Source organism: Phodopus roborovskii, unplaced genomic scaffold, assembly GCF_943737965.1.
Source record: "Phodopus roborovskii unplaced genomic scaffold, PHOROB, whole genome shotgun sequence".
Classification (NCBI taxonomy): domain Eukaryota; kingdom Metazoa; phylum Chordata; class Mammalia; order Rodentia; family Cricetidae; genus Phodopus; species Phodopus roborovskii.
The window spans coordinates 100,706-109,860 of NW_026125379.1; positions in this window are offsets into that span (position 1 = coordinate 100,706).

Genomic DNA, 9,155 nt, shown 5'->3' on the forward strand with positions numbered 1-9,155 from the left:
GGGAAGGGGAAATTATGTAATTATATTTTTACTTTTTAATTGCAAAAGGAAAAATAAAGCAGACAACAAACATTGGAGAGGATGTGGAGAGAAGGACCCTTATTCACTGCTGGTAGAGTACAAATCAATATAGCCATTATGGAAATCAGTCTGGAGGTTCCTCACAAAATAGAAAATAAGAACTGTCCTATGACTCAGCTCTTCCCCTGATGGACAGATACCCAGAGAACTACATAGACTACCATAGAAATAGGTACATACCCATGCTCCCTGCTACTCCTATTCCACACAGCAGGAAAGGGAGCCAACCTACAGGTCATCAGTGGATGGATGGTTGGCTGAGGAAGGTAGTGGTGCATTTACAAAAAAGGAATTTTATTCATCAGTAAAGAAAACTAAAAATCATGCAATTTGCAGGAGCTGGATGAAGTTGGACATATAATCTTAAGCATGGTGTTATAAACTCAGGAAGAAAAGAAAGTCAGAAAAACACATGTTCCCCCTTAAATGCAGATCCTGGCCTATCAAGCACATGTGTGTGTATATTTGAAAAGCTATGTGCCGTGTGCGTAGAGTATAGCATTTACAAAGGAGACAGACAGGATAATGGCAGGTGAAAAGGAAGGATAGGAAACAGGCAAAAGGACCAGAGTTGTGAGGGTATTAAGTTCAATGTCTCTCTAGTTGCAACTCTGTTGTGGTTTTTATTTCCCCTTTTCTATGGTGGATAAGTGCATAAAATGCAATTGATGGTGAAAGTGTAAAATCCTAACTGAAGCTCGCAGCTTCAGAATGGCCATTCTAACTACACAGAAGCTAGAGATGCCTAGAGTCTGGGACTGGGCAAGTATTTGTTTAAGAGACTCTGTTAATTTAGCTGTGGATGTTTTTGCCTGGGAGCTCAGTTCAGTAAGGGAGGGGGAGAAGAGAGAAAGAAAGAGGAAGAGGAGTAGAAGAGATGAGGAAGAAGAGGAGGAGGAGATGATGAGTTCAACTTGGTTGCAATAACTGCCATGGCCTCCTTGGTGAGGCAAAAGCAAACCAGGTTCCCACAGATCTTCTGCATGACTAGAGCACCAGGCTCATCGTCTCTATGTTTGGTAAGAATAATTGACTATGTAATCCTACCTTTCTGAGAAGGGAACCAGGTCCTCCCCCTCAAACCCAACCTCAGTGGCTGTATAGTGTCTGGCATCCTGGGAGGGTGGCCGCTGAACATTTGACTCTTGTCGACTTTTGCACTTGCCCTTCTTGAGGCAAGTTCAATGGCTTCCCACTGCTCTCTGTGTGCTTTACTGTGTGTGGTTTTCCTGGGGATCTTGTTAAAGCACAGAATCTAATTCACTCATTTGTGGGGGTCGGAGACTCAGCGTTTCTAATGAAGTCGAGAAGTTGCAGAGGCCTCCAATCCATGGCCTCACTTCAGAGGGAAGACTTGAGAAAACACAAAGACATTCTGAAGCTGTAGGGGAGGAGGCCCTTGAATCACTTTCTCAAACACAGCTGATACAGAAACTGGGACCTTAGGATCGCAGCGTCAGCTTTGCTGCTGCTGTTAAAGAAGCCCCATGTGACCAACAGCCGGGGGAAAGTGTGTTTGACAGAGCTCATTACATCTCCTGTTATTTTAACCACCGTGGTCATTAAAACTCAAAGATTTGCCCCACACAGCTCACTGTGGCACACTGGGCAACCTTTGACATTCAGGTCTAGCATATTCAGCCTCTTTGCTGTCCTTCACAATCATTTTTCTAACAAAGGAATGTCACAGGCTGCAAATCACAAGGAACCTTTATTAGACAAAGCACTGAGCTCCTCCATCAGGCTCTGACATGAAACTGGCCCAGGTCAGAATGCACATTGTTCCCAAGGCCCCCTGGCCGCAGAGCGGATGGCCCTTCACATCAACATGGAATAGCTAAACTATGAAACATCCTACCTTGGAGATGAAAAAACTGAGCTCAGAAACATTGAGAAACTTTCTTAGAATCACACAGCAAGCTATAGACAGGGATCAGAACCAACGTTTACTGAATTCTGACCCGGAAATCTTTCACTTCTGGGAATGATCCTTGGGGTCCAGGCTGGCATGGGTGCATTCATCATCTGTTTCTTTCTACAGTAAGCACAGAAAGTGATTGTACAAGCTTAGAGACAGTGCTGAGATACCATGGAGTCTGTGCCTTGTCTTACAAGACCAGGCATGGACCACTGGTGGACTGTTAACTCCCCAGTAAACTATATGACATGGCTGCAACCATAGTTATACACAGCAGAAACATGATCAAGCATGCGCTCGAAATAAGACTTAGCCTTTCACAAGAGGTCCCAATTTGAGAGCTACAAAATGTCTCCCATAACCTCACAGCTGATTCTAGTGCTGCTCTGATTCAGACCAGTTTCCAAGCATCTTCCTAAGGCTGTGGAGATGGTTCTGTGGGTAAAAGCTCTTGCTGATCAGGCATGAGGACTTCAGTGTGAATCCCCACAACCCACTTGAAGCAAGGCATAGGAATATCCATAATCCCCATGCTCCTACATTGAGATGGGCACTGAAGACAGGAGAATGCCAACAAGCTTGACAGCTAGATAGCACGGGGTGCCACACAGCAAACGAGAAGCCATGGCTCAATGTGGAAAGCAAGGACCAACACCCAAGGTTGCCATTTGACCTCCCCATACATACACGAACAAGTGCATAGCACTACCACAGACACAAATATTTTTAAAGCACATTCCTGTATACTTAACCAGACCAGGTTCTCTTAGAAATGTACTCTAGCCACCTCTCAGTCAATTCAAACCGATTATGACAAGAACAAAGCTATGCCCTTGGGCTCTAAACAGGGGTCAACCTGTGCCCCATCTTGGCTCTATTGCCTTTCTTCTGCTTGGCCTGAACAAAACTCCTTCAAGTCATTAAGCCTAGCTTACTATCCCATGAACTGGGAATAAAAGTAGTCTTTTAAACCTCTGAGCTTGGAGGAATTCTTTTAATTAAAAGAAAATGCTAAGGGATCTTTGCAGACTATGTTGTCACTTTTCTGTAACTCCAGTGCTTCTAGCTCTCCACGCTACAGCTAAAAGGACTCCAAAATAGACCCTTGCTTCTGAAGCACAGACATCAGAACTTTGCAGGAGGCACACCAGTTTGCCTTTATGAAGATAGCAACCCATGTAGTGTCCATGCCCGCTGTCTTATATTTATCACATAAGACACAGCTTAGCACACTGCAAATGCTGAAAATGTGCTTAGGAACCTACTCTGAGGGGCCGGAGAGATGGTTCAGAGGGTAAAGCACTTGCTTTGCCAGCACAAAGACCAGAGTCCAAGCCCAGCACCCAGGTAAATGCCCACTACACTTCATTTCTCAAATTTTCTCTCTTTTTGTTATTGACAGTTCTGAATGTTAAGTATTTTCTTTTAGGGCCAAAAGATACCCAAGGATTTGACTGTAGAGAGGAATACTAGGGACAGAATCTGATATTGGCAGTTTTCTATTTCCATTTGTGTAAATTTTTTGACAAAAATATGGGATGTAAAGCATCAACGGGAATCAAATGCCTCACAAGCAAGCATCAACACTGCAACTTCACAATTATAAGAAGCCTCAAAAAATATAAATAAATCCAGGAAAAAATTTGATAGTCTACCTCAAAGCACAGCACAATTCCAGTATACTGAAAATTAGCTCCACATGTTCATGGCTGTATGCCTGATTCTTGCACAAAGTAGGAAAATAGACTCCAGAGTCAATTTGTTTGCATTGCCCCTCAGGTTTGCTGTGGAATGCTCCTTCTCTACACTGTGAATATGCATTACTCCCACTGGTTAATAAAGAACTGACTAGCCTACAGCTGGGCAGAAAGGGATTGGGCGGGAGAGAGAGACTAGGAGGATGCTGGGAAGGAGGAGGGCAGAGGCTGGAGTCTCCAGAACACACAGAGACAAGAAACTTGGGCATGCTCTACTGAGAAAAGATACCAAGCCACATAGCAAAGCACAGATGAGAAATATTCATTTAAATGTAAGAGTTAGCTAGTAACAAGCCTGAGCTATTGGCCAAGCATTTGTAATTAATGTTAGGCCTCTGTGTGGCTACTTGGGAGCAGCTTGCAGGACAGAAATGTCTACTTATACAGACATTTCCTCACCTAACTAATGGGTAGCATTCAGGAAGCCACTACCCTCACTACCTTTGGACTTTTTCCTCAGCAAATTGGATTAAAAATGTCACTGCTTCCAGGAGCATGTTGAAAGGATTAAACAAGAAACTCCATGTGAAGCATAAAATGCAATGGCAGACACGCAGCAGCCATGAGACTGAAACCTAAGAGGCCCTCCTCCCACCAGTCCAGCTACTTCAGAAAGAATGCATGTTTTGGAGGAAGTGGTATGGAATTGTTTACATATGTAAATTCCTGATCTCCTTTTCCATCTGCAGAACACAAGTAATGATTTTTTAAAATTAAAAAAGCAATTATAAACAGACCACAGGGACCAGGCAGGTTGACTCTCACAAGATGAGCAGGTTTCACAAGGCTAAAAGTAGATTAAACTTCTTACTGCCTCTTTCTTTCAGGGCTTTGAGTTGACTCAATCTATTTACAAATGAGATTATCTACAGTCTGGACTTGCCAAGAATTAAGTAACTGGATGATACAGTGTGACATTAATTTCTCTTCTGATGTGGTCAGGAGTAGGCCACTGGGCAGCCTGCAGCTGCCAAGGGCCATTTGGCAGCTGTTTCCTTGGGCGGTTTGGCCTTGCTTGACTCAGATCCCAGTGGCCAGGGCTGAGCAGATGGAATTGCACTTTTTGGAAGCTGGCTGGCTCTCTATCACAAAGATACTGAGCCTAGAGCTGCAGTGAATTCTGCAGGGCAGCTGGTACAGGCGACACAAAAAGTGACGGAGCACAAGGTAGGCCTGGGCGAGGTGTAGAGGTAAGTCCTGTACCTAGAGCAGGGACTGTCCCCCAGTGTCGAAGGGCCAGAGGGTATAGAAAATCAACCTCAGCTCCCCATTGTTAATCAGTTCTCAAACTAAAAGACAGAAAAGCAACAGAGATGATTTTCTGGGGCTCCTGGGTCACCCTGATCTAAAAATACCAAGATAGCAACTTTGGACGACAGAGAAACTCCCCTCTCCTGGAAGCTATTTCCTCAGCTCTCTTGTGGCCTTTTAGGAGCACAGCAAATGACACAGGAAATGAAGAGGGCTGCTTCCCAATATCACCCTTCTAAGCTTTCTTGTTTTTATCACCCTGCCTTTTCAGAGAGTCCTACATAAGCTCTAGGCAAACCACACTTCTGAGCTTAAGGAATTTGGCACTGACTCACCCAGTAGAGCAGTAATTAACCACAGGACACCATTTAAACCTAAATGAAGTTTCCAATTTTCTTCTATGCTTTCACTAAATACATTTCAAAACTCAAAACTCAAAAAGTAGAGGCCAATGATGAGCAGCTACTGTAATGGACAATGCCAATATACAGTGCTGCTCTCATTTTACCAAGTTCTGTCCCTGATCTAGAAATGAGAACTAATCCAATCCAATAAGCAAAGCAAAGGAACACTTGATGATGATGAAAAGCTGAGGGAATAGCCACATCGTGCTTGGCTGCTAAGAACAAACCTTTGGTACAATGTCTAAGAGTAGTTAGTCAAAGACAGATAGACACACATGCAGACATATACACATGTCTGCATATATACATACATACTTACACACACACACACACACACACACACACACACACACACACACACACACGGAGCTTAAAAGAGGCCCTACCCTTTGACCCACTCTCTGTAGGAAGGACTCTAGAAAAAGAGAAGGGCCAAAGAAGTATTCTAGAAGTTACTTTTTAATTGGTTTGCCAAAAAAGTATTTATCAAAAAAAATAAGAAATGATGTATGTTTACATAGGTAATTAAACAAACATCTCATTGTGTGATGAAATTTAGCAGCACTAATAAAGAATGTATTTCTAAATACTAATGAAGAAAATAGTTTAAAGGATTGCCAAATATCTATACACCATGACTACCTCTTTAAAAAGTTTTATATACACACATACATGTGTGTGGGCATGTATATGTGACACATATGAAAATAGAAGGGGGATTATTTGGAAAGAGGAAGGGAACTAATGAGATGGAGAGGAAAAAGGGATAAGAGAGGACCAGAAAGATAATGGAGACTAAATACGATCAAAGAAAATGATATACTTGAAGATTTTTTTTTATTATGAAACACATAGTAAAATATACCGTGGATGGTAGAATTATACAAAACTTCAAATTTTCTGTATTTCCCTGAAAAATAAATGTACATCTGTATTTCACGTGCATCAAATACTTATGTGTGTTGAGCCCAGTTAAAGGTCTAATGCCTAGAAAATACTAAATCCTGACTTTGTACTTGGGAGACGGAAACAAAGAGGGGATGGTGTTGCTAATCTATGATCTCAAACTGTGGTGGTTTGAAAGAAAATAACTCCCAATGGGAGTGGTACTATTGGGAATGTCTTAGGGTTTCTATTGCTGTGAAGAAGATACCATGGCCTCACAACTCTTGTAAATGAAGACATTGAATTGTGGTGGTGGTTTACAGTTTCAGAGGTTCAGTCCATTACCATCAGTGACACACTTCCTTCAACATGGCCACACATACTTCAACATGGCCACATCTCCCAATAGTGCCACTTCCTATGAGCTTATGGGGCCAATTACATTCAAACTACCACAGGGAGATATAGCTTTGTTGGAGGAAGTGTGTCACTGTGGGGACAGGCTTTGAGGTCTCTTTTGCTCAAGCTTCATTCAGTATGACACACAGTCCATTTCCTGTTACCTGCAAGATGTAGGAATCTCAGCTTCCCCTCCAGCACCATGTCTGCCTGCACACTGCCATGCTCCCTACCATGATGATAGTGGACTAAACCTCTGAAACTGTAAACCATCACTACAATTAAATGTTTTCTTTTATCAGAGTTACTGTGGTGGCCAGGCAGTGGTAGTACACACCTTTAATCCCAGCATTCAGGAGGCAGAGGAAGGCAGATCTCTGAGTTTGAAGCTCGACTTGTCTAGAGATCAAGTTTCAGAACAGCTGAGCTTAGGCAAGTGAAGGACAGAAAGCTGGCGGAAATGTAACTGAAGGAGGGGGAACATGTTCTAGCCCCAGTAAGCGAAACCCGGAAGTTTGGCCACATGGTTCTAGAGTTAAGGATAGAAGAAAAGGGCTATGGAATCTGCCCCTGAGACTAAGGAAAGCTGCTGGAGGCCAGGCATGTGTCAGGGGTGTCCCTGCATGGAGGCCTAGTAGAAAAGACATTGCATGAAGCTGTGAAGTTGAAGCCTGGATTGTCCTGGAGACCACAAGATGCTGAAGAAGGCAGAGCCATGTGATACCTGCTGAGGGGAGCTGCTGACGGGGGATAGAACCAGCCCAAGAGGGAGAAATACACTACAGTTAACAAAGCTGAATGGAGTCAGGAGATCTGCAGAGTATTTACATCAGACATGGAGATGCAGAGTTTGGAGTTTGCCCAGGTGGTTTGCAGTCTTTCTTTAGTCCAGTATGCTCCCTTCCATACATTTTGGAATGGTAGTATATATCCTGTTCCATTATATGTTGGAAGTATGTGATATGCTTTTTTATTTTGATCTTAGAGTGGATTGCAGTTAAGAGACTGCATGCATCTCAGAGGCGGCTTTGAACTTTGAACTTTAAACAGTGTTGAGACTGTGATAGACTATGCGGAGTTTTAAAGTTGGACTGAATGCATTTTTGCATTATGATATTGCTACAAGTCTTTGGGGGCCAGGGAGTGGAATGTAGTGGTTTGAAAGAAAGTAGCCCCCAAAGGGTGGCACTATTAAGGGGTATGGCCTTGTTGAGTAGGTGTGGCCTTGCTGGAGGATGTGGGTCACTATGGGAACAGGCTTTGAGGTATCTTTCGTTCAAGTTTCACTTTCACTCAGTGTGACATACAGTTCACTTTCTGTTGCCTAAAAGATGTAGACTCTCAGCTACCTCTCCAGCATCATGTCTGCCTACATGCTGCCACGCTTCCTGCCATGAAGATAATGGCTGAACCTCTGAAACTATAGACAAGCCTCCCCAATTAAATGCTTTCCTTTATAAAAGTTGCTGTGGTCATGGTGTCTCTTCACAGCAATAGAATCCCTAACTAAGACACAAACCATGTCCATTTTCCTTCTTGGAGTTAGTAGCAATACCTGGTGCTAAAAAGCAATTAAGGGGGATTTTATTCTTGGCTAAAAACAGAAGAGGAATAGAAACAAGAGAATTAGTATCTTGACCTGGGGGGGGATTGAAATGTTGCATACGTACAGTAAAAAGAAACAAGGAGGAAGGACAGGCTAATAAGGGGGAATAGTCATGGCTTTCCTGGAATGAGTGGGGGTTTCCCAGGAGATTGGACACAACTCTATTCACTATTTTTCATGATCTTTGCAGTCATGGAAGTTGTCGATAACCATGACCTTGGAGGTGTCATTTAGCACCTGAGAAGGAATATAGTGAAGTAAAAGGTTGTCTCATAGACATTCCAGCAGCCATCTTGGGCCCAGCTAGTTTTGCTTAGCCTGCCTGAAGATAAACTGTTGGCTCATTGGCATCCTGTTGTTCTTTGAGACAATCAAGTTTAGGATGGAGTAGAGCTTAGCAAGGCCTTGTAGCCAGCAGGGTCTTAGTAATCCTCCCTTGTATTCCATCCCTGCTCCTGAAGCATGCTAAAGGTGATGGTTTATCTTATACATCTTAAACCTGAATTTGGGAGTCATTAAAATAACCCTGAGTGAGTGAAGCCTGGTCCCTTGCTAATCTTACAGAGACTTGGCTGTGACCTGGTTGCAGGTCTAGCTGTTCACAGCCTTCCAAGAGGTTATCATTTGTACCATTATGGCCTCCCGCCTTTCACTTAGGAATGAGACCAGACAGGCCCAATGAGCAGAAGAAGTGGGAGACCATTAGGAGTCTCTAAGGGCAGGGCCAGATAGCGCTCGGTAGTGCCTCTTTAACAATGCTCCAAGTATTCAGGGCTGAGATGGCTGGAGTTCAATCATCAAGACAAGTTAATTTTTCTAAAAGCCCAGAGGCTCCTTCCCTCCTCCTGTGATTC